Source organism: Coregonus lavaretus (assembly GCF_964263955.1).
Source record: "Coregonus lavaretus genome assembly, chromosome: 2".
In the NCBI taxonomy this organism is placed as follows: domain Eukaryota; kingdom Metazoa; phylum Chordata; class Actinopteri; order Salmoniformes; family Salmonidae; genus Coregonus; species Coregonus lavaretus.
The window spans coordinates 37,827,431-37,835,850 of NC_139989.1; positions in this window are offsets into that span (position 1 = coordinate 37,827,431).

Genomic DNA, 8,420 nt, shown 5'->3' on the forward strand with positions numbered 1-8,420 from the left:
GTGTGCCTTGTTGGTTCCAGTGCGCCTGTTTTGCGCACTGGACTGTTTTGACGCATTACTGCGTAACTCTGTATTCCAGAATAAATCCTGTTATTCTGTGATTTACCCTCCTGCGCCTGACTCCTTCAAATCACCCATCACAAATATAAGGAATTTGAAATTATTTATACTTTTACTTTTGATACTTAAGTATATTTTTAACCAAATACTTTTAGAATTTCACTAGGTGACTTTTACTTTTACTTGAGTCATTTTCTATTGAGGTATCTTTACTTTTACTCAAATATGACAATTGGGTACTTTTTCCACCACTGAGGGTTATACCTGGAACCAAAAAGGGTTCTCCAATGGGGACAGGCGAAGAACCCTTTCAGGTTCTAGAAAGCACCTTCTTTTCTAAGAGTGCAGTTGCAGGTATTTTATCATTGTATTGTCAGTTCAAGGATAAATAAAGATCAGCTTTCCATCACTGTCTCCTTCCAGCCCAGCGGTTAAATTAAGGTTGTGGATGGGACAGAAAGGCGTCAGAGGCTTCACCATCACCGCACACCCAGGTAAACCAATCCTCTCTCTGTGCAGAGGAGACCGAGGAGAGAGCTAGTCTGTACCTGCAAGCTATCCTTGACTACCAAGGATGAATAGGTCTGTAGGGTGGCCTAGCCCCCCCAAGTGAGTCTTTACACTGTATGCAAGGATTTCCTTTGTGTTGTCTTAGGAATTCATCCTTCTTTATGTTGCTATTGACATCCCCCATTCTGTCACACCTCTGTGAAGCAGAGGTTCAGTTGTCTTTACATTCTGGAGGTCTAATATCTGATTGGAGGTCAACTTTACAGTAATACTATTGGTCAACAACTCAGATTTTGAATCCAATCAACTCAGATGTTATAAAGGGGTCTCTGATTAATTGTCTCTTTGTTCCTGACCTGCGCTGGTGAGATTCTCTCTTTCCTCCCCAGGGACTCTTTCAGGCTATGACTTCTCTCTGTCTCTGATCATGCCTAGAATATGCCTTGTCATGGTTGTTAATGCTTTGTAACTTAAGCTTCATGCCTTGTATAATGTATCGTTCATTTTACAATTATATTACATCTACTTACATTTTAGTCATTTAGCAGACGCTCTTATCCAGAGCGACTTACAGTTAGTGAGTGCATACATTTGTTCATACTGGCCCCCCGTGGGAATCGAACCCACAACCCTGGCGTTACAAGCACCATGCAATACCAACTGAGCTACAGGAGGCCTACATATATATGTATTTGCCTTTAGAATTCCATTCTCAGACCTTTCTTGACCTTTCTATTACTGTACCTCATCAATAGTCTCTTGCACATTGCTAAATCATCTTTATGGAGTCAGATATTCCGTTTAATAGACTTTGTTAACATACAAATGACATAATTTTATCACAGGTCGCTTGTGAGGTGTGTGTGTGTGTGTGTGTGTATGTGTGTGTATGTATGTACAGTGGGGAGAACAAGTATTTGATACACTGCCGATTTTGCAGGTTTTCCTACTTACAAAGCATGTAGAGGTCTGTAATTTTTATCATAGGTTCACTTCAACTGTGAGAGACGGAATCTAAAACAAAAATCCAGAAAATCACATTGTATGATTTTTAAGTAATTAATTTGCATTTTATTGCATGACATAAGTATTTGATCACCTACCAACCAGTAAGAATTCCGTCTCTCACAGACCTGTTAGTTTTTCTTTAAGAAGCCCTCCTGTTCTCCACTCATTACCTGTATTAACTGCACCTGTTTGAACTTGTTACCTGTATAAAAGACACCTGTCCACACACTCAATCAAACAGACTCCAACCTCTCCACAATGGCCAAGACCAGAGAGCTGTGTAAGGACATCAGGGATAAAATTGTAGACCTGCACAAGGCTGGGATGGGCTACAGGACAATAGGCAAGCAGCTTGGTGAGAAGGCAACAACTGTTGGCGCAATTATTCGAAAATGGAAGAAGTTCAAGATGACGGTCAATCACCCTCGGTCTGGGGCTCCAAGCAAGATCTCACCTCGTGGGGCATCAATGATCATGAGGAAGGTGAGGGATCAGCCCAGAACTACACGGCAGGACCTGGTCAATGACCTGAAGAGAGCTGGGACCCCAGTCTCAAAGAAAACCATTAGTAACACACTACGCCGTCATGGATTAAAATCCTGCAGCGCACGCAAGGTCCCCCTGCTCAAGCCAGCGCATGTCCAGGCCCGTCTGAAGTTTGCCAATGACCATCTGGATGATCCAGAGGAGGAATGGGAGAAGGTCATGGGGTCTGATGAGACAAAAATAGAGCTTTTTGGTCTAAACTCCACTCACCGTGTTTGGAGGAAGAAGAAGGATGAGTACAACCCCAAGAACACCATCCCAACCGTGAAGCAAGGAGGTGGAAACATCATTCTTTGGGGATGCTTTTCTGCAAAGGGGACAGGACGACTGCACCGTATTGAGGGGAGGATGGATGGGGCATTGTATCGCGAGATCTTGGCCAACAACCTCCTTCCCTCAGTAAGAGCATTGAAGATGGGTCGTGGCTGGGTCTTCCAGCATGACAACGACCCGAAATACACAGCCAGGGCAACTAAGGAGCATCTCAAGGTACTGGAGTGGCCTAGCCAGTCTCCAGACCTGAACCCAATAGAACATCTTTGGAGGGAGCTGAAAGTCTGTATTGCCCAGCGACAACCCCGAAACCTGAAGGATCTGGAGAAGGTCTGTTTGGAGGAGTGGGCCAAAATCCCTGCTGCAGTGTGTGCAAACCTGGTCAAGACCTAGAGGAAACGTATGATCTCTGTAATTGCAAACAAAGGTTTCTGTACCAAATATTAAGTTCTGCTTTTCTGATGTATCAAATACTTATGTCATGCAATAAAATGCAAATGAATTTCTTAAAAATCATACAATGTGATTTTCTAGATTTTTGTTTTAGATTCCTTCTCTCACAGTTGAAGTGTACCTACAGTGAGGGAAAAAAGTATTTGATCCCCTACTGATTTTGTACGTTTTCCCACTGGCAAAGACATGATCAGTCTATAATTGTAATGATAGGTGTATTTGAACAGTGAGAGACAGAATAACAACAAAAAAATCCAGAAAAACGCATGTCAAAAATGTTATAAATTGATTTGCATTTTAATGAGGGAAATAAGTATTTGACCCCCTCTCAATCAGAAAGATTTCTGGCTCCCAGGTGTCTTTTATACAGGTAACGAGCTGAGATTAGGAGCACACTCTTAAAGGGAGTGCTCCTAATCTCAGCTTGTTACCTGTATAAAAGACACCTGTCCACAGAATCAATCAATCAATCAATCAGATTCCAAACTCTCCACCATGGCCAAGACCAAAGAGCTCTTCAAGGGTGTCAGGGACAAGATTGTAGACCTACACAAGGCTGGAATGGGCTACAAGACCATCGCCAAGCAGCTTGGTGAGAAGGTGACAACAGTTGGTGCGAAAATCCGCAAATGGAAGAAACACAAAAGACTGTCAATCTCCCTCGGCCTGGGGCTCAATGCAAGATCTCATATCGTGGAGTTGCAATGATCATGAGAACGGTGAGGAATCAGCCCAGAACTACATGGCAGGATCTTGTCAATGATCTCAAGGCAGCTGGGACCATAGTCACCAAGAAAACAATTGGTAACACACTACGCTGTGAAGGACTGAAATCCTGCAGTGCCCGCAAGGTCCCCCTGCTCAAGAAAACATATATACAGACCCGTCTGAAGTTTGCCAATGAACATCTGAATGATTCAGAGGAGAACTGGGTGAAAGTGTTGTGGTCAGATGAGACCAAAATCGAGCTCTTTGCCATCGCCGTGTTTGGAGGAGGAGGAATGCTGCCTATGACCCCAAGAACACCATCCCCACCGTCAAACATGGAGGTGGAAACATTATGCTTTGGGGGTGTTTTTCTGCTAAGGGGACAGGACAACTTCACCGCATCAAAGGGACGATGGACGGCCATGCATCGTCAAATCTTGGGTGAGAACCTCCTTCCCTCATCCAGGGCATTGAAAATGGGTCGTGGATGGGTATTCCAGCATGACAATGACCCAAAACACACGGCCAAGGCAACAAAGGAGTGGCTCAAGAAGAAGCACATTAAGGTCCTGGAGTGGCCTAGCCAGTCTCCAGACCTTAATCCCATAGAAAATCTGTGGAGGGAGCTGAAGGTTCGAGTTGCCAAACGTCAGCCTCGAAACCTTAATGACTTAGAGAAAATCTGCAAAGAGGAGTGGGACAAAATCCCTCCTGAGATGTGTGCAAACCTGGTGGCCAACTACAAGAAACGTTTGACCTCTGTGATTGCCAACAAGGGTTTTGCCACCAAGTACTAAGTCATGTTTTGCAGAGGGGTCAAATACTTATTTCCCTCATTAAAATGCAAATACATTTTTAACATTTTTGACATGCATTGTTCTAGATTTTTTTGTTGTTATTCTGTCTCTCACTGTTCAAATAAACCTACCATTAAAATTATAGACTGATCATGTCTTTGCCAGTGGGCAAACTTACAAAATCAGCAGGGGATCAAATACATTTTTCCCTCACTGTATGATAAAAAATTACAGACCTCTACATGCTTTGTAAGTAGGAAAACCTGCAATATCGGCAGTGTATCAAATTCTTGTATTTAGTCAGCCACCAATTGTGCAAGTTCTCCCACTTAAAAAGATGAGAGAGGCCTGTAATTTTCATCATAGGTACACGTCAACTATGACAGACAAAATGAGGAAAAAAAAATCCAGAAAATCACATTGTAGGATTTGTAATGAATTTATTTGCAAATGATGGTGGAAAATAAGTATTTGGTCAATAACAAAAGTTTCTCAATACTTTGTTATATACCCTTTGTTGGCAATGACACAGGTCAAACGTTTTCTGTAAGTCTTCACAAGGTTTTCACACACTGTTGCTGGTATTTTGGCCCATTCCTCCATGCAGATCTCCTCTAGAGCAGTGATGTTTTGGGGCTGTCGCTGGGCAACACGGACTTTCAACTCCCTCCAAATATTTTCTATGGGGTTGAGATCTGGAGACTCCAGGACCTTGAAATGCTTCTTACGAAGCCACTCCTTCGTTGCCCGGGCGGTGTGTTTGGGATCATTGTCATGCTGAAAGACCCAGCCACGTTTCATCTTCAATGCCCTTGCTGATGGAAGGAGGGTTTCACTCAAAATCTCACGATACATGGCCCCATTCATTCTTTCCTTTACACGGATCAGTCGTCCTGGTCCCTTTGCAGAAAAACAGCCCCAAAGTATGATATTTTCACTCCCATGCTTCACAGTAGGTATGGTGTTCTTTGGATGCAACTCAGCATTCTTTGTCCTCCAAACACGACGAGTTGAGTTTTTACCAAAAAGTTATATTTTGGTTTCATCTGACCATATGACATTCTCCCAATCCTCTTCTGGATGCACTCTAGCAAACTTCAGACGGGCCTGGACATGTACTGGCTTAAGCAGGGGGACACTTCTAGCACTGCAGGATTTGAGTCCCTGGCGGCGTAGTGTGTTACTGATGGTAGGCTTTGTTACTTTGGTCCCAACTCTCTGCAGGTCATTCACTAGGTCCCCCCGTGTGGTTCTGGGATTTTTGCTCACCGTTCTTGTGATCATTTTGACCCCACGGGGTGAGATCTTGCGTGGAGCCCCAGATCGAGAGAGATTATCAGTGGTCTTGTATGTCTTCCATTTCCTAACAATTGCTCCCACAGTTGATTTCTTCAAACCAAGCTGCTTACCTATTGCAGATTCAGTCTTCCCAGCCTGGTGCAGGTCTACAATTTTGTTTCTGGTGTCCTTTGACAGCTCTTTGGTCTTGGCCATAGTGGAGTTTGGAGTGTGACTGTTTGAGGTTGTGGACAGGTGTCTTTTATACTGATAACAAGTTCAAACAGGTGCCATTAATATAGGTAATGAGTGGAGGACAGAGGAGCCTCTTAAAGAAAAAGTTACAGGTCTGTGAGAGCCAGAAATCTTGCTTGTTTGTAGGTGACCAAATACTTATTTTCCACCATAATTTGCAAATAAATTCATTAAAGCTCCTACAATGTGATTTTCTGGATTTTCTTTTCTCAATTTGTCTGTCATAGTTGACGTGTACCTATGATGAAAAGTACAGGCCTCTCTCATCTTTTTAAGTGGGAGAACTTGCACAATTGGTGGCTGACTAAATACTTTTCTTCCCCACTGTACGTATGTGTGTGTGTGTACCCCACAACAGGTCCGACTGAGACAGCAGGAAAACAAATCTCACATCATCTAAGTCCCAAATGACACCCTAATCCCTTTATAATACATTACTTCTGACCAGAGCTCTAGTGCACTAAATATGGAATAGGGTGCCATTTTGGGACATCATTACCTCGTCTGGTATTTAAGGCAACTTGCTGGGTCACGTCACAAACTGCTCATAGATGGTTATCAATTCTCTTTACTCATCTATAATTCAGTGCATTGCATTACTATGTCTTTCCTCTGTCTCCCTTCCTCTGTTCCTTTGTCTCTCCTCCCCCCAGATCCACCCAACATGTGAGACGATCCGCACAAAATGGAATTTCTGAATATCACATTACATTCTTTGTCTATTATTGGAAGCCAAGGAGCGAGGGATGATTGACAGGCCAGGCTGAGTGGCTGGCATTGATGTGCAGAACTAAGCTCCTCATTGAGGAAAAACCCTGCCAGTCAAACAACAGCATAGGAAATCTCAACATGGCTGGAAAGGCATTTTGAAAGGCTTTGATCTTTTTGTCTTGATATTTCAGAAATTATGATTGCCATGACGATGAAAAAAATAGAAATCCGTTCAAGTATTACATCATTAACCATCTTAGTTGTGTGTCTACATTACTGTGGTGCTGCGGTAGTTCTGCTTCTACACTATAATATTATATTGGGATTAAGAGCAGTGGTCTACTGGAGGACAACCACATGTAAACGCAGTTTACCCAAACTTTTTTTGCCCAACAGTTTCCCCCAAACTTTGAGGAAAAATGAATTGAAAGTATAGGAAGCTTTACTTTTCAGAGTTCACCCACCTAATATTTCACCACAAAATCCCTGATAAGAATATGTTACTGGGACGGATATACACCATTTCAAATATCCCAAATGCTTCCACTAATTCCATCTCTGTGTTTGTGCATTTTGTTCTACTTGATTGGGTCTAATTAGATTGTATTGAATCCAGCCTCTCCCTACAGACAGTCTCCTGCTCTCTGGCTGACTACTTCTGGCTAATGTCTTTACAAATCTCTCTCTCTCAATTCAATTTCAATTTAAGGGCTTTATTGGCATGGGAAACGTATGTTAACATTGCCAAAGCAAGTGAAGTAGATAGTAAACAAAAGTGAAATAAACAATAAAAATTAACAGTAAACATTACACTCAGAACTTTCAAAAGAATAAAGACATTTAAAATGTCATATTATGTACAGTGGGGAAAAAAGTATTTAGTCAGCCACCAATTGTGCATGTTCTCCCACTTACAAAGATGAGAGAGGCCTGTAATTTTCATCATAGGTACACGTCAACTATGACAGACAAAATGAGAAAGAAAAATCCAGAAAATCACATTGTAGGATTTTTTATGAATTTATTTGCAAATTATGGTGGAAAATAAGTATTTGGTCAATAACAAAAGTTTCTCAATAATTTGTTATATACCCTTTGTTGGCAATGACACAGGTCAAACGTTTTCTGTAAGTCTTCACAAGGTTTTCACACACTGTTGCTGGTATTTTGGCCCATTCCTCCATGCAGATCTCCTCTAGAGCAGTGATGTTTTGGGGCTGTCGCTGGGCAACACGGACTTTCAACTCCCTCCAAAGATTTTCTATGGGGTTGAGATCTGGAGACTGGCTAGGCCACTCCAGGACCTTGAAATGCTTCTTACGAAGTCACTCCTCCGTTGCCCGGGCGGTGTGTTTGGGATCATTGTCATGTTGAAAGACCCAGCCACGTTTCATCTTCAATGCCCTTGCTGATGGAAGGAGGTTTTCACTCAAAATCTCACGATACATGGCCCCATTCATTCTTTCCTTTACACGGATCAGTCGTCCTGGTCCCTTTGCAGAAAAACAGCCCCAAAGCATGATGTTTCCACCCCCATGCTTCACAGTAGGTATGGTGTTCTTTGGATGCAACTCAGCATTCTTTGTCCTCCAAACACGACGAGTTGAGTTTTTACCAAAAAGTTATATTTTGGTTTCATCTGACCATATGACATTCTCCCAATCCTCTTCTGGATCATCCAAATGCACTTTAGCAAACTTCAGATGGGCCTGGAAATGTACTGGCTTAAGCAGGGGGACACGTCTGGCACTGCAGGATTTGAGTCCCTGGCGGCGTAGTGTGTTACTGATGGTAGGCTTTGTTACTTTGGTCCCAGCTATC